This window comes from Oryctolagus cuniculus, chromosome 4 (genome assembly GCF_964237555.1).
Source record: "Oryctolagus cuniculus chromosome 4, mOryCun1.1, whole genome shotgun sequence".
Taxonomy (NCBI): Eukaryota; Metazoa; Chordata; class Mammalia; order Lagomorpha; family Leporidae; genus Oryctolagus; species Oryctolagus cuniculus.
The window spans coordinates 133,691,147-133,709,778 of NC_091435.1; positions in this window are offsets into that span (position 1 = coordinate 133,691,147).

The window sequence follows — 18,632 nt, forward strand, 5'->3', positions numbered from 1 at the left end:
GGAAGCTGGATCAGAAGCAGAGCACCCTAATGGGATATTGGCACTGCAGGCAGTGGCTTAACCTGCTGCACTACAGTGCCAGCCTCATGAAGAGCACTCAAGAAACATCACATATCGAGTGGAAATGGCTCAACACTGATCCAAAAAGAGTTACAAAATCATACTATAGAGAGTGGTAAAAAAATTCCTTATTTAGAGAGATAATTACAGATGACTTGCCAGAATTAAAATTGCACTCCAAATATATGCAGAATAAGGAAAAATAAATTCACATGTTGACACATTATAGTCATACTTATAGATCATCAGCTATAAACAGATCATCTAAAAATGGCCACTATATATATATGTATATATATACATACATAAATTACATACATATATATATGTAAAATGGCATATAAACTAACAGCAATAATTCTTTGCCAGAATTATTTGGCATCAATTCAGGGCAGAATTTATTAAAATTATATATATATATATTTTAAAAGATTTATCTATTTATTTGACAGCCAGAGTTACACAGAGAGAGGAGAGGCAGAGAGAGAGAAAGGTCTTCCATCTGATGGTTCACTCCTATTTGGCCGAAACAGCTGGAGCTGTGCCAATTCGAAGCCAGGAGCCAGGAGTGTCCTCCAGGTCTCCCACATGGGTGCAAGGGCCCAAGGACTTGGGCCATCCTCCACTGCTTTCTCAGGCCACAACAGAGAGCTGGAGAGGAAGTGGAGAGCTGGGTCTCGAACCAGAGCCCATATGGGATGTCGGCATTTCAGGCCAGGGTGTTAACCCACTGCACCACAACGCCGGCCCCTAAAATGATATCATCAATGATAGAAGGAATATATCAAATCAGAATTTTATTCCCAAATTGTCCTTTAAGTGTAAAAGCAAAGATGATATTTGCTAACATATAAGGCTATAAAAAGCAGACCCATCCACAAGTCATCACTCAATATTAAATAATAATTATGATGTAATTATTAAAGGATGTACTTTTGGTAAAATGAAAGTAGACATAGGTGAAATATGTTAAATATATGAAATTATGGTATATATGAATAAGTGTGAAAGCTATTTAATATTAACTATTTAAACATTAATCCTTTTTTACTTAACAAAGAGAAAGAAACTGTTATGCTTAGCAATAGCAAATAATATGGGGTAAAAGTTAATCAATGGGAATATAATGAATGTGAAAAGTGTTATGTGGTTAGAAGTATAGAAAAATATTGAATATAGATATGTGTGTATGCTAAAAAACTAAAGATCATCTCTAAAAGAATATAAAAACCCGTAGCTTCCAAACCAGTTAGAAAAAGACAAAAAAAGTATGACATTAAATATTTAATTCTTATATTTTTATATATTTAAGAAATGGTGACAATAACACAAATAAAGTGTAAGAATAACTCCAAATCTGTCAGTAATCATATTAAAATTACATGGATAAAACTTATATTACAGAGATTATCAGCTTGTAAAGAAAAGAAATAAAGTAAAATATATGGCCTGCCTACAAGGAACATTCCCTAAGCAAAACCATACAGAATAAAGGGAATAAAGTGAAGAAAACATATATATATTAAATTATTAATCACCAAGTAGTGTGATAATATTAGTATCAGTCAAATATATTTTAACTAAAAGACCATTAAAGAAATAAAAATTACATATTAATAAAAAGAAAAACAATAATCACGAATTTATTTGACTTTAATAACACAGCTTCAAAATATATAAAGCAATAATTGACAGAGGTGCCAAGAAAAATGCACTATTATATATTCATGGTGGATTATATTTACACACCTTATCAGACACTGATAGATCAACCGAATTAGAGGGATTTGGAGGCTCAGAGAGGGGATTGCCAACATGGGCCATTGTAGTAATCCCTTAACCCTAATTGGCTTTCTCCCTCCACTCTTGACCTCTTATAGCAATAGTACATTTTTTAACTTTCTAGTTCTATACCATATTTATGGAACTGAGAGATACAGTGCTCCTCATTGTACCGGGTTTTTTTTCCTTGTATTTAATCTTTAAGAATTTTTAAAACTATCATTTTGTTTACCAAACAAAAAGCATTAGGTAGAACTACAATGAGTTCCCATATACCCCTCACCCATTTCCCCTATTAACATTTCATATCGGTATCTTAATCCCAAATAAGGAACCACACCCAGCTTCTCTAGTTTTTTTTTTTTTTTTTTTTTTTTTTAATCCAAAATTCCTTTTATCCCTCTCACCCCTTCCAGCCTCTGGTGATCAATATCTTGAGTTCGGATTGAGATTTTTGTTCCTTTAAAATATGATTGGTCATTAAATTTTCCCTTTCAGGCTTAAAATCGGCCTTTCAAATTCCCAAAATTAAACATCTTGCTATAAACTTTGAGGAATGCATTAAATTTGCAATTAATTTGTGAAGATTGATATTTTTCCACAGCTGTGAATCTTTCTATCCAGGAAACGAGTGTACTTCTCCATTTATTCAGGTCGACATAAATGCCCTCAGCAAAGTTATATAATTGTCTTCATATAATTATTGTGCTGTCTAGGAGAAGAATATTAGATGGAAAAAAGTGCTAGTAGTTAAAGATTTGATATGGCAATTTGCTCTAATTAGTTAGTTTGACTAATAATGCTCTAAGTCACAGTTCATCTAGCTTTTCCAGTTAGCTGCATTGTGAAGTTATCTTATCCTTATGACTGTCAGTATCTCATTCATTTTTTTTTTTAAAATATTAAAGAAATACTGATTTAGGACATAATTCACACTCTCTCTGAACCCTGAATTGTGAAGAAAACTAAAATGTGGTCTCTACCCATAAAAGGTGCACAAATTCAAGCTTGAGTAAGGAAAAAGAAGATGGAAACAGATTCCAAAAGTAAGAAACCATAAGAAAAAGATACCCAAGGAAGGAAAGAAAAAAGAAACAGAAGAAACCGCAGACTGTCTATCAGAGACCTACTAATTCCTCCCAGACCTTTGATCCACTGACATCAGCACAATGTAATTTACAATTCACTAATGGATACACAAAAATTTAAACATAAAAATAAAATAATTATATTAGCAAATACACACTTTAAAATATTGTGATTAAATGAGAACAAACTTCAAATCTCATTTTTAAACTAAAGAACACCATCAGCTCTTACCTCCAGATCTTGCCTTCTGTTGAGTCACTTTAATTGTTTATTTTTCCTTAATAGAGTTGAATATTTTGTGGTTAATTCATTGGCCTACATTTTAATTTTTAAATATCTTCCAGGTATCTGGTTTACTGGAAGGAATATAATCCATCCTAAAATGAAACTATTTGTTGACATTTTTAAACAATGTATTGCTAAGATTCTGCCAAGGACTTTGAAAAATAAAATTCTGCAAAGAGCAGCTTGAAGTAGATGAACAAAAATAATTTATGTTACCCAAAAGGACATTTCTAATTTAATAGCTAGGATAAACTAATTGAAAATCTAAAATTATACTGCTTTCCTGTAGTGTGCAAAAAGGGATTATAACATGAAAAAAATTTCTTAACTCCGAATACACCATACATTTCTGACTCATAGTTCTACTGTCATCTCTTGCGATCAGGTGATATTTAGGTCTGTGTTAATGGATTAGGGTCCATTGATGTCAGCTGGAGAATATGAGTCACTCCTGCTGATCGTTGTGTGCTCCTGTCAACACTGCCTTCTCTGCTAGCAAAGTTTGATTCTACTGAAGTCTGTCCCAAATAATCATCTGTATAAACAGTGATCCGTGGTTTTCAACTTGAAGAATATTTCCTAAGCAGCTGAACTAACTCTTTTATTTAACTTTTACTTAAGAGCTGTGCTACAGGCTGTGACTCTTGTGAAAAAATAAAATTTTGTTTTAGAATGAAATGCATTGATGGTTTATTTGATCAGATTGGGAGTGTTCATCACATGGTAGCCATTAGTGCCAAAGATGCCCCACTACACTGAGAGAGTTTGAACAGGATCCTTTGACATGGTTTAGGGAAGATAAATCATAGTAACAATTTGCTTATTTTTTAACAAAAGTTTATTGAATTTGTGCGAGCAGTTGTTTTTCAATGAAGTGAGATTTCTGTTCTGATGGAGGTCCTACTCTAGAAATCAATAAATATATGAGAAAATACTTAGCAGCCAAAGGACTTCAGTTCTACAAAAGAAGCAAGGAGTGGGTAGATATTGGATTCCGAAAGGCCTCCCGGAGACAAGGGCATCTCATTGAAACTCAGAGTCAGTGGAAGAACACCTCTCCAGAACTGTACCCGTGAAGACTGTTGGGAGTGAGGGAGGAAGCACAAAATCTCAAGAGAGAGGCAGACAGGAGCCGGAACGTGCACTGTTTGCAGTTCATTTTCTACCGTTTACAGACTGTTTCTAATTTCAAAGGATCCCTGTTATAATCAGAACATGCAAACACTTAAACACGCAGATTATTTCTTCACACCCACTCCCCATTTTTATGTTTCATAAAAATATTCATGACAGAGCCTCCCAAGTAAAAGCAACTAACGTTCATTCATGACCTAGTTTCTTTTTTAATTTTTTTAAAAGATTTATTTGAAAGGCAGAGAGAGAGAGAGTGAGTGAGAGAAAAAGAATTATATCTTCCATGTGTTATTTCACTCCCCAAATGGCCACATGGCCAAGGCTGCCCAGGCCGGAAACAGGTACCAGGAGCTTCTTCTAGGCCTCCACACAGGGACAGGATTCCTAACACTTGGACCATTTCCGCTGCTTTTCCCAGGCCAGTGGGAGGGAGGTAGATTGGAAATGGAGCAGCTAGGACTTGAACTGGAGCTCATATGGGATGCCGGCATCACAGGTGGCAGCTTTACCCTCTATGCCACAATGCCAGGTCCTTTACCTTCTTTTTCTAAATTGAAAAATTATTTAATTATTTGAAAAATCAGAGGGGAGGAATGAGAGAGAGAGAGAGAGAGAGAGAGAGAGAGAGAGAGAGAAAGCTCTCATCCACTGTTTACTCCCCCGGATTTCTACCACAGCCTAGACTGGGCCTTAGTCAAAACTGGGAACCATGAATTCAGCTCAGGTCTACCATACATATGTCAGGAGCACAATTACTTGAGCCATCACTGCAGCTTCCCTGGGTTTACATCAACAGAAAACTGTAATCAAGAGCTGGGTTTTGAATGCATGTACCTCTATCCAGGATGTGGGTGTCTTAACCAGCTTCTTAACTGCTAGGTTAAGCACCCACCCCAAATTTCCTTTAATTCTAAAACTTCCACCAAGACTTTTCTGCATTCATTGTCTAAATAGACTAAAAATGCCTTGCATGAGCAATAAACTGAACTGACATGCAGCTTTTTGATACATGGTTGTTACAATCAGTGAAACTGATGAAAAAAATTTAAACTCAGAACATTTTGCTATGTTGTTATTTGGAGACTGGTCATTCAACTTCTCCCTCATTACCATGTAATTTATTTTTCTGGAATTTCAAGTTTTTATTGCTTACAGTTTAAAACTGACAGCATAAAACATGACAAATTCGTTTCAAAAACCCCACATTGGGTTTTATGATGCATAGGCACACTTCTGTGAAGAAAAAGTCATTATTCAAAATTCTCAGTTTTCTCCAAGAAACTTCATTTTGACTCCTAACTTTGAAAAAGCTGATTTTAAGAGTCAAAGAACTTAAAATTATGTTGAATTTTAAAGTGTATTGTTTTAATTTTGCTTTAGTGGATAACAAAAGTTTTAAAATTTATAAATCAAAATGGCTCTATAAATGGTACAACATAAACAAAGTATAATAGTTACTATTTTGTGACTGCTACACTGTAGGACAAAAATGCCAGTGAATGAGAATTACAATTATCCCTTCCTAGATATGAGGCGACAGATTTGGAAAAGTAGTATGCTCAAATAACATGGTCATTTCACAGTGTTATCCTTTTAATGTGACAATCACCTCAAAATTCCTTCCCTTCAACCTCCACTGTCTCTCTCCAATAAAAATTCCTTACCTCTGGTGTTACAATCCAGGCCCCAATGTTGTTTCTCTGTGTTTTTGTTTGTTTGTTTGTTTGTTTGTTTTACAGGCAGAGTTCGACAGTGAGAGAGATAGACAGAGAGAGAGAGAGAAAGGTCTTCCTTTTTCCGTTGGTTCACCCTCCAAATGACAGCTACAGCCGGTGTGCTGCGCCCATCTGAAGCCAAGAGCCAGGTGCTTCCTCCTGGTCTCCCATGAGGGTGCAGGGCTCAAGCACTTGGGCCATCCTCCACTGCCCTCCTGGGCCACAGCAGAGAACTAGACTGGAAGAGAAGCAACCGGGACAGAACCGGCACCCCGACCGGGACTAGAACCCTGGGTGCCGGTGCCACAGGTGGAGGATTAGCCAAGCGAGCTGCGGTGCCGGCTGTTTCTCTGTGTTTCATTTCTTTCTGTTTTAAAAAAATGTATTTGTGACTATTTGGGATAAAAATTTAAAATTATGATTTAAGGTCCTATCTATATTTTAATACATAAATAGCCAATAGAAGTCTTTAGTATATTATAACATTGCAAGGAATCTTCTATTCAGTAAAATAGTACAACCTTGGAAAACTGCAAAACATATTGATTTGATTTACTTAATTGCCTATATATTTGCTTAGAAAAGAGCCTAATAAAATTAATATAAATCACATACTGATACATTTTTTGTTTTTAGTGAAGGAACTCTTTAAAATATACACATATCTTTTTCAAGGGTTGCATGAAAATACTTTTCCAAAACTAAACATGTTAAGCAAAACTTTCAAAAATGAAAACACACTAAATATCTGCCACAAGATTGGGGAAGCATTGATTTTATTGGGGGAGGGGAGATGGAATCGCTAGTGCTCACCATGATTTAAAGATTGTTACTCTCCCAAATACATAATCACTGGAAAGTTGACTCAATTACTCCTTCAATAACGAATCACATTTTGACTGATCTTGTTTTAGGCAGAGTGAATAAAGTATGACAAACAAAGCAAACATGATTATTGGTTGTGTTAGTAAGATATTTACGGAAACAATAGAAATCTCTGATATCATAAGCAGAAAAGATTTAACAATTGGCTTAGTGGCTTACAACATTAGCAATAAGTCTGGAGGACTGGATTCTAATGTAGAGCTCATAAAAAAAAAATCAAGCCATAGACAGTTCTCACCAGGGGTTTGTGCAAGGCGAAAACGTGGGGAGTGAGGTTAGCCCGGAATGACTGAGATCTACATTCATCCTTGTAGCTGTGAATTGGAGGCAAAAAGACACTGGTGATTTCCTCACCCCTACTTTCAACTTCTCTAAAAAGATGACTGCAGTCCAGGAAACATCTTTGCTTCTGAACACCCAACAAGGTGGACACTGGACACTCAGGCATTGCTGCAGAAAAATCCATGTCTCCATTGCTGTGTTAGACAGCAGGAAATGCCCCACGCAGCAGAAAAATGGACTCCACCACAGGTTTAATTTCACAAGAGTATATTCATACATGGAACATGATGTACACAGAAAAGCTTCCGCACAAAGAAGCCTGTTAATTTTCTACCCTTACAACACAGATAGGCAACTCATGGGTCCAACTATAGATGTGCATTGCCAGCTGTCCTTAGCCAGTAGGCTCCCTTCATGAGAAGTTACAGTTGGGGTAAAGGATGCATAAAGGCTTATAAGGTCTATGAGTGGAGAGTTACAGACAGAGAGAATAAGTTCAAAGGCTCTGCGATCTATGAATGAGTAGGGTATTCAAGGAATTCAGTGAAAGCCAGTGTGGCTGGAGAGCAAGCATACAAGTGGATCAGACAGGAGGCAAAGGCCAGGCCCTGTGGGCCCTGCGAGTTCTGTTAGGAATTTTGCCATCATGTCAAAGTTCAGTGTGCATTCTTCTGAAGGAGTTTAAGCAAGTGTAGTGACATGATCCAATTCATGTTTCTAAAAGATCGCATTGGCCTCTGTGTGAGGAACAGATAGGAAAGGAGCAAAAGTAAAAGTGGGGAGATCAGTTAGAAGGCTAATGCTGAGGGTCAGGCAAGTGACAAGGATTTAAGGTACTTGTAAGATAGCTAATTGGAGGTATCACATGAACAGTAGGAGTTAAAATTTGGCAGCTTAGTTGAGGTCTGGATAGGAGGTTAATGCTAATCAAAGGGGACTAACAGATGGCATTGAGAACCATGAAAGTAAATGAGATCAGGTAGGAAGGAGAAAGAAGATGACCTGGAGCTAACCACTGAGGCGAGTCTACATTTAGAACTTGTCAGTCATGAATCCTGACAGTCAAGCTTTTTCAAAACTTTGTAGGCTTTTATCTGTTGATTCAGAAAGTTCTGCATGCCAACAAATCACACACAAGTCTTTTTGAGATAATTTTCAGTTCTATGTGCCTTTGCTTGATTAACTAACTCTCTGTAGTTTCTCTTTTTTGAAAGGGTTTCCTTGAGATTTTCTGGGCTTCTGTGAAGATGTTGCTACTGATTGGATATTTGTCTAGATGTTTAAACCAAATAATTATTTTTTTAATTTTGACAGGCAGAGTTAGACAGTGAAAGAGAGACAGAGAGAAAGGTCTTCCTTCCATTGGTTCACCCCCCAAATGGCCGCCACAGCTGGTGCTGCGCCAGGAGCCAGGTGCTTCCTCCTGGTCTCCCATGTGGGTGCAGGGTCCAAGCACTTGGGCCATCCTCTACTGCCCTCCCGGGCCACAGCAGAGAGTTGCACTGGTACAGGAGCAACCAGGACTAGAACCCGGTGCCCATATGGGATGCTGGCGCCACAGGTGGAGGATTAAACCAGCCCATTTTTTCCTTCGATTCATCTTTCTCATAACACCAAATGAGCACAGCCAAAAATCACAAGCTGGACTGTCCATGGCCTGTTTCCCTACCTCTTTTCCTAGAATTACAGTTCATGCAGTGTGTTAGTCGCCTCTCAAGAGTCCACATGTGACACTCTTTTTAACCCCTGACATGGTAGAGAAGAGACATCACTTCTACAATCATTTCATTGGCTGGTGTAAGTCACAGTTAGTCCAACTGCAAGGAAGCCAGGAAAATACTGGGGAACAGACGGCACATCATGAATAGCCATCCCGACCTTTTGTATAAATCTTATACCTTTGTATAAATCTTCCATTTATACAAACCAACAAAATCAAATGTTGTGGGCACAACTGCATCTCCCTTAATGCTAATTTTCAAATTATTAGGTTCTAATTAGTATTTCTTATGTTTGTGTCCTGCCATCCTCTTTTATCCCTTGAAGAATGGGGATGACCTATGACCTGTGAGCCGGAAACCCAGCTCCACATTCTTGAATCTTTTGTTTTTTTTTTGTTTTTTTTTTTTTCAGAGTAAACCTAAAAGTGGACAAGGATGATAAGCATAACTTAGTTTTAAAGAGGATAAAGAAAAAGATGGCAAAAATGTTCTCTAACTGGACAAAATTTCTTTCCCTGAAAGGAAACAGTAAACTATTTCATATTTCTTCTCTGTTGCCTGAGTGGTTGATTACTGTTCCCTTTTTCCTTCATTTTCTCTCCCAGTGCTTCCCCCATCATTTGATTCTGTTTTTAGTTATCTATCTTCTTTTGGCCAATGAGATACTAGTAGGTGTGACTTGAGCCAAAGCTTGAAAGCTGCTTGTGAGATTATGTGTAAACTCTTGTATAGGCCTGGTATTGCGGCATAATGGGTAAAGCGGTTGCCATAATGGGCGTTGATTCAAGTCCCAGCTGCTCTACTTCCGATCCTGCTCCCTGCCAATGCATCTGAGAAGGCAGTAGGAAGTGACCCAATTCTTTGGCCCTCTACATCCATGAAAGAGACCCAGAAGAATATATTGGCTCCTGGCTTCAGACGAGCCTATTTCCAGCTGTTGTAGCCCTTTGGGAAGTGAAGCAGTAGATGGAAGATTTCTCTGTCTCTCAGTCTCTCTCTCTCTGTAACTTTTTCAAATAAATAAAAATCTTAAAAATCAGCCTGCACGGCGGCTCACTAGGCTAATCCTCCACCTGCGGCGCCGGCACCATGGGTTCTAGTTCCGGTCAGGGCGCCGGATTCTGTCCCGGTGGCCCCTCTTCCAGGCCAGCTCTCTGCTGTGGCCAGGGAGTGCAGTGGAGGATGGCCCAAGTCCTTGGGCCCTGCACCCCAAGGGAGACCAGGAGAAGCACCTGGCTCCTGCCATCAGATCAGCACGGTGCACCATTGGAGGTGCACCTTTCAGCGCGGCGGCCATTGGAGGGTGAACCAACGGCAAAAGGAAGACCTTTCTCTCTGTCTCTCTCTCTCTCACTGTCCACTCTGCCTATCAAAAAATAAAAAATAAAAAAAATCTTAAAAATCAAAAAACTCATGTGTAAAGTACTTATTATTGTGTACACTGAGATTCTGTTATTGATTTATATATTCCAAACAGTATGAAAGTAGGTAAGTTGTGACTTTTCCAGTAAGGATTGACAAGGTGCCAGAAGTATAACTTTTGATTGTGTATTCATTCCGTCCAAGTTCAGGTTCTTGATTAGCTAAGATCTAAGAGTAGAAATATATGGATCAGAAAAGCACACACCCAAGTTTTGAACTTATTTCAAAGATGAATTGCTTATATCATTGCATGCATTTTTCCACTTTCATCAAAAATAATTTTGTGTTACCTAACCTGTATAAGCTTAAATATTGCTTTCTGTGTAGCTTAAAACCTGAGACAGAGCAAAAACTTAATGCAAAATAAAATTCTAAACACTGATTACATTCCATTCTCACTTCTTAATTGTTACAAACTCTAGTTAGCTAATGATTTGCTGCCTACCTTGGCTCTTTTTTCAGTCTGGCTAACTCTGGCCTCACAGGTACTTTTCAAAGGCTACAGTCCATTTGATACTGTGCTTTCAAGTATGGGGTGAAAAGCTTTCTCAGCTCATCCTATCTACTCTGAGCACTGCGAGACCTCCTTCCCAGGGGACACACTGCTAAATTCTCCCAATCTAGGTCAGGCCAGGCCCATTATTCTCTGCCCGCATTTTATTTTTCCCTACAGAAAAGGCTCAGATATTCTGATGGCAGTATGTTTGCTGTTCATTTTCATTGTTAAACTAAATCTGCTAAAACAACACAGACCAGGTAATGGTCTCTTCTAGCCACAGACTGTAATGTAAAACGACATGGGGAGCAGTGGCTGCAGGTGCTCTTCCCAGAGGACCCAATCCCCTCCACACACACCTCTCCTACACACACTGATAGCTCCTTACTGCAAACACCAGCAAGCGAATACCCAGGGCATTCTCTGGCAGGAACAGCCGGTGCCGCTGTGTATGGGTCAGTTAGGGTACCCCTGGGAGCAAGTGTCAGCACGGGGATTAGGGAATTTGCAGGTGAATAGCCCAGGTTTCTCATTGTCCTGTTGGGTTAACTCTAAGACTTGTTCCATTCTGTGTCCCAGAGTCCTCCAGGGACTCACAGTGATAATCTAATTAAGAATCCACCCTATGTTACTTCATTCACTTTCCTGTCTTGTACTTCTACAGCTTCAAAGATTTTTATGCAATCATCTTCTAAATAAACTACTTGAACTCAAACCTTTGTCATAAGATTTGAATGTAGAGGAACCCAATACAAAACAGTGCCTACATTAAAAACAGAAGCAGGGGCCGGTGCTGTGGCACAGTGGGTTAATCCTCTGCCTGAGGTGCCGGCATCCCATATGGGCACTGGTTCTAGTCCTGGCTGCTCCTCTTTCAATCTAGCTCTCTACTATGGCCTAGGAAAGCAGTAGAAGATGGCCCAAGTGCTTGGTCCCCTGTCCCCACGTGAGAGACCCAGAGGAAGCTCCTGGCCCCGGATTCGGATCGGCACAGCTCCGGCCATTGCAGCCATTTGGGGAGTGAACAAGCAGAAGGAAGACCTTTCTGTCTCTCTCGCGTCTATAACTCTACCTCTCAAATAAATAAATAAAATCTTAAAAACAAAACAACAAAATAGAAACAGAAGACAAAAGAGGGATGAGGGAAGGAAAGTGCAATTAAAAAATTACCTTAGTCAACTGATTACTTATTTGACAGGAGGCTGAGGGGAGTGGGGTCCGGCTCAATAAAATCAGTAACTGAATTCTTAAACACACATTCATGCATGGATTCTGTTTGGATTTATGAAGATAGATTTTGCTTTCAACGATGACATAGCTAAAGTGAAACACCATAATCTTTTGGCCCCTGTGTCTCTTAGGGATGGAGCATAGTGAAGACAGCACAGGAGTCCTGTGATGGGGCCCTGCCTCCTCCATCAGCTGCACGGCCTGGGGCATGTGTGCAATCTTCCTCATCTGTTCAATGACAACCTCACCGTGGTTGTTTTGAGGATTAACTGATATGACTTATGCAAAGAGAAATAAATGCGCAGAGTGTCTGAGGCTACACTGGTAGGACACAATAATCGTCAATTCTCTTCCCTTCAGTTTAATTGGCTACGTTTGTGTTCTGGTCCAGACACCTTTCTGAATTACTTTATGATTGTTAATTGACATAATATTTGCATATATTTGTTGGGTACAGTAGAATAATTCAGTACATGCATACAATGTGTAAAAATGAAGTCAGGAAAATTAGCATCTCCATTTCCTCAAGTTCTTATCATTTTTTGTATTAGGAACTTCCAGACTCCAAGTATTTTGAAATATCGCATGCATTATTATACACTGTACTTACCCTATTGTGGTATACAGCACAAGAACTAATACCTCCTATCGGACTCTATTTTGGTAACTTTTATCTAACCTCTCTCTGCCCTCCCCTCTCCACCCTACCCTTCCCAATCTCCACTGACCTCTAACTACCTGTACTCTCTTCTATAAGCTCAAAGTTTTTAGCTTTCACAGATGAGTGAGAACATGCCTCTCTGTACCTGACATTTCATTTAACATGTTCCATCCCCATTGACACAAATGATGGGATTTCATTACTTTATGGTTGAATAATACTCCATTGTGTCTATGCACCAGGTTTTCTTTGTCCATTCATCCATAGATGGACACGTTGGTCGATTCCATATCTTTAGTATTGTGAAGAGTACTGCATAAAACATGGGTGTACAAATGTCTCTGTTATAATGATTTAATTTTGTTTTGATATGTACCCAATAAGGAGATTGCTAGGTCATAAGGGAGTTCTATTTGTAGGTTTTTGATATCCTCCATACTATACTCAATAGTTTCTGCACAAATTTATATTCTTTTTTCTATTTGTGATTTTTTATTTATATAAAATGAACAAATTCCATGTATTTCATATATACAGATTTAAGAGAAGAGTGACACTTCTCACTCTTCCCTCCCTCCTGCCCATACTCCACCCTTCTCCCTCCTTCCTTTCTCATTCCTTCTTTCAAATTTTACAATAACATATTTTATTTATTTTAGAATCATAAGATTGACCCTCCACTAAGCAAAGAATTCAATAAATAGTAAGAAGAAAAAAAATAATGTTCCTCAACAGTAGAGACAAAGGCTGTAAAAAATAATCAATTCTCAAAATGCCAGTTTTGGGGCCAGTGCAATGATGTAGCAGGTAAAGCCACCACCTACAGTGCTGGCATCCTATATAGGTGCCGGTTCAAGTCCTGGCTGCTCCGCTTCCCATTCAGCTCTCTGCTATGGCCTCAGAAAGCAGTAGAAGATGGCTCAAGTCCTTGGGCCACTGCATCCATGTGGGAGACCCAGAAGAAGCTCCTAGCTCCTGGCTTTGGATCAGTACAGTTCCAGACATTGTGACCTTCTGGGGAGTGAACCAGCGGATGGAAGACCTCTCTCTCTGCCTCTGCTTCTCTGTATCACTGCCTTTCAAATAAATAAATAAATCTTAAAAACAAATGTCAGTTTTGCTCATATATATTACTTTTTTGTACTCTATTGTCAGGGAGCAGGGAAAACATATGGGATTTGTCTTTTTGTGACTGGCTTATTTCACTAAGTATAATGCTTTCCAGTTGCAACCACTTTGTTGCAAAAGACAAGATTACATTCTTTTCTATGGCTGAGTAGTATTCCACAGTGTGTATATACCACATTTTCTTTACCCAGTTATTGGTTGATGGGCTTCTGGGTTGATTCCATATCTTAGCTATTGTAAATTGAATTGCAATAAATATAGGGGTACTCTTTCATAGGCTAATTTTGTTTTATTTGGGTAAGTTCCCAGGAGTGGAATGGCTGAATCATATGGCAGATCTATTTTCAGGTTTCTGAAGACTCTCTACACTGTAGAGATTCAAATTTAGTTTGCATTCCCACCAACAGTGAATTAGGGTACCTTTCCTCCCACATCCTCTCTAGATTTTTTTTTTTTTTTTTTTTGGACAGGCAGACTTAGACAATGAGAGAGAAAGAGATAGAGAGAGTTATAGACAGTGAGAGAGAGACAGAGAGAAAGGTCTTCCTTCCATTGGTTCACTCCTCTGATGGTTGCTATGGCTGGCACTGCGCTGATCCGAAGCCAGGAGCCATGTGCTTCCTCCTGGTCTCCCATGCAGGTGCAGGGACCCAAGCACTTGGGCCATCCTCCATTGCCCTCCCTGGGCCACAGCAGAGAGCTGGACTGGAAGAGGAGCAACCGGGACTAGAACCTGGGGTGCCGGCTCTGCAGGCGGAGGATTGAGCCACAGCGAGGCCTCTAGCTTTATTGTTTTTTAATTTCTGTATGACAGCTATTCTAACTGGAGTGAGGTAAAATCTCATTGTGGTTTTTATTTGCATTCCTTGATGACTAGTGATCCTGAACATTTTTTATGTGTCTGTTGGCCATTTGAATTACATCTTTTGAAAAAATGTCTGTTTAAGTCCTTTTGACCATTTCTTAACTGGGTTGTTTGTTACATTCTTATCAAGAGTAAGGCTTTGCCTTTCTTTATATCTTTGCCAGCATTTGTTATTTTTATCTTTTTCATAAAAGTCATTCTAACTGAGGTGAGACAGTATCTCATCATGGTTTTGGTTTGTATTTCCCCGATAATGAGTAATATTAAACATTTGTTCACATACTCATTGACCATTTGAATGTCTTTTATTGTGAAACATCTATTCAGATCATTTGCCCATTTTAAAATGAAATTATTTGTTGTTTTTTTTTTCTGTTGAATTTTTATTATATATATTCTGGATATTAATCCCTTGTCGGATGAATAGTTTGCAGATATTTCCCCATTTTGTAGATTGTTTTTTCATTCTATCAATAGCTTTGTTGTGCAGAAGTTTCTGATATAATTTCATGTATCTATTTTGCTTCTTTTTAAAGATTTGTTTATTTGAAAGGCAAAGTGACAGATAGAAAGGTAGAGATGAGAAAGAAAGATTTTCCATTTGTTCCTTCATTTCCCAAACAGCCAGGCTGGGCCAGGCCAAAGCCAAGAGTCAGAATCTCAGTATTGATTTCCCATGTGGATGGGAGGGGTCCCAAGTACTCAGGCCATCTTCTGCTGCCTTTCCTGGTGCATAAGTAGAGAGCTGGATTGAAAGTCCCATGCAGCTGGGACTTGAACTGGTGCCCTCATATGTAATGCCAGCATTGTAGGCAGTGACTTAAACTGCTGCAGCATACTGCCAGCCCCTCTATCATGCTTTTGTTGCCTATGCTTTTGGGTTCTTCTAAGTCTTTGACTACATCTATGTCTTAAAATGCTTCCTCTGTGTTTTCTCCTAATAATTTCATAGTTTCAGGCTTTATGCTTAAGTCCATTTTGCAGTAATTATTGTAAATGGCGACAGGTACAAATCTAATTTTATTCATGTAGACTCTTTTTTGGAAGTTGATAGGGTCAAAACAAAAACCAGATAAGTGGCTAGACTATTAGGCCTTCAGAGATGACATTTAAGTAAAGGTACTTCCAGAGAGATTAAAATTGAATCATCATTGTTTAAATTTTTTTTGTTAGTAATTGACAGAAATTTAAAATATATTAATGACTAAATTAATAATTACTAAAAGCAAATACATAAGGGCTGGTACTTTGGCACAGTGGATTAAGGCACTGCCTTCATGCTGGCATCGTGTGTGGGCACTGGTTCAAGTCTCTGCTGTTCCACTTCCAATCAAGCTCCCTTTTAATAATCCTGAGACAGCAGTGGGAGATGATGCAAGTACTTGGGTCCCTGCATACTTGTGGGAGACCCAGATGAAGCTTATAGCTCCTGTCTTTGATCTGGCCCAGCCCTGGCCATTTTGACCACTTGGTGAATGAACTAGTGGATAGATCTCTCTGTCTCTGTCTCTTTCTCTGCCTCTGCCTCCCATCTCTGTAACTCTGCCTTTCAAATAAACTAAAAAAGCAAATACAATAAATATCTAATGATTCCACATTTTTCCTCTATCCTCTGTGTGTGTGACACTCATGATTTTTACAAAGTTAATCATTTTTAAAATGCAGCCTACAACCTTAATTTGAAAAAGTAAATAATGAAACATCCAGCAAGATTTTCTAAGGAGGTTTTAACTGTTGATTATAATGAGAAATCTTATATGTATCCTAAAGTCAGAATGAGAAATTAATAACTAAAATTACATGCTTTTAAAAATCAATAATTAAATCAGCAAGTATTAATTGATTTCTTCTTAGAATGAGAGATGTGAATTAGATACTATAGAGCACAAGAACAAATTTTTTTTAGTGTTGCACTTTGTAGATTACAGGTTGCCCAGGGTGGGGCATGGGTGACAGAAAGGTCTTGTTGTCCGGTGGGTTTTGTGGTGCAGCAGGTTGAGCCACCACTTCCTATACCCCTCATGTGCCTGGGTTGTATCTGAGCTACTGTATATTTCCCAATCCAACCTCCTGCTAATACCCCTGGGAGGTAGCCAGTGATGTCCCAAGTACTTGGGTTTCTGCCACCCATGTGGGAAATTCAAATGGAGGGCCTACCTTCAGCCTGGGTTAACTCCAGCTGTTGTAGCTGCAGACAGAGGGAACCAGCCAATGGAAGATCTCTCTTTCTCTGTGTCTCCATCTCTCACTCTGTCAAATTTGCCTTCAAATAAATTAAATCTTTCTTTTTTTAAAAAAAGAAAGGAATGCTTCATTGTACTTTTTTTAAAAAAAAATTATTTATTTGTTTGAAAGTCAGAGTTACACAGAGAGAGAAGGAGAGGCAGAGAGAGAGAGGTCTTCCATCTGCTGGTTCACTCCTCACATGGCTACAACATCCAGAGTTGTGTCAATCCAAAGCCAGGAGCCAGGAGCTTCTTCTGGGTCTCCCAAATGAATGCAGAGGCCCAAGGGATTCAGCCATCTTCCAATGATTCCCAGGCCACAGCAGAGAGCTGGATCAGAAGTAGAGCAGCAGGGACTTGAACTTGTGGCCATGTGGGATGCCGGCACTGCTGGTGGCAGCTTTACCCACTACACCAAAGTGCCGGTTCCTCATTGTACTTGTTTTATAGGTAAGGCAATTCAACCTCATTTGGAGTTACTTGATCAAGGTATTAAAGTTAAGAACAGTAGACTCAGGAACTTGAGTCTTCAGTCTATACATTTTCATCATTATCATGCCATTTTGTTATAGTTTCCTACTGATATGTACTTAGTAAAAATGTACTCTCCTTCAAAGTTTAACAGATTTCTTTAATAAAAAGGGAGCAATTTATTTATTTGTTTGAAAAAAGTAGAGTGTGAGAAAGAGAGCATCTCCCACCAGCTCATTCTCCCTAAATGGTCTCAATGGCCTGGTTTGAGCCAAGCAGAAGTCAGGAGCCAGGAACTCCATGCAGGTCTCCTATGTGGGTGGCAGGGGCCCCAGTACTTGGGCCATCTACCGCTGCTTTCCCAGGCACATTAGCAGGGAGCTGCATCAGAAGGGGAATAGCTGAGATTCAAACTGGCACTCTGATACAGGATGCTGGTGGTGTCCCATGCAGCAGCTTAACCTGCTGTGCCACAATGCCCACCCCTACGGTCTGTTTTTATTGAAATAAAGTCAGAGCCAAGTGTTAGTATCTGAAGACAATGGCCAGTTTTCTTTTACAGTAGTAGTTTTCTTGCTGGCAGCCCCAGTTTTAGACTCACAGCTTTTATAGCCTGATTGGCTTTTTCCCAGAGCAAGATTTCTTACCTCATCAGCATTGTCTGTGAAAACTGTGCAGTATGAAAATAATCAAAACGTTTGAAATCACTGCAAATGGATTTACGTGTTTTGCAATGTCTCCCATATGCTTGTACAGGCCTCCTGTCCCATCTCCAGAAATTGAACCCTGATATCCATCTTTGTCAGTCTTAGATTCTACATTTCTTTCAATCCATTATCTGGATTCCAGCACAGAAGAAAGTCACTGTTGACTTAATTGCAGACCCATTTCCGGCGTCTCACCTGAAGAGGAAGGGAACAAGCAAAGGTGCAGTGTACAGAATGTCACTGTAAAAGAGAAGAGGAAACAGACTGCTGCTAAGAGCTTCAGATTAGGACAGTGCCCTGCGTGGAGTGAGGGCACATCCAAGCCTTTCTTATGCGGGGATCTGTCTGGCCCTCCTCAGGGTCAGGCGGTGTGACTTGATCACAGCAGGATAAGAATGCACACCCAGGGCAAATCTGTAAACACCAGCTTAATCTGCATGGGCAGAGTCCCTGGCATCTCCTCTGACAGAAGCA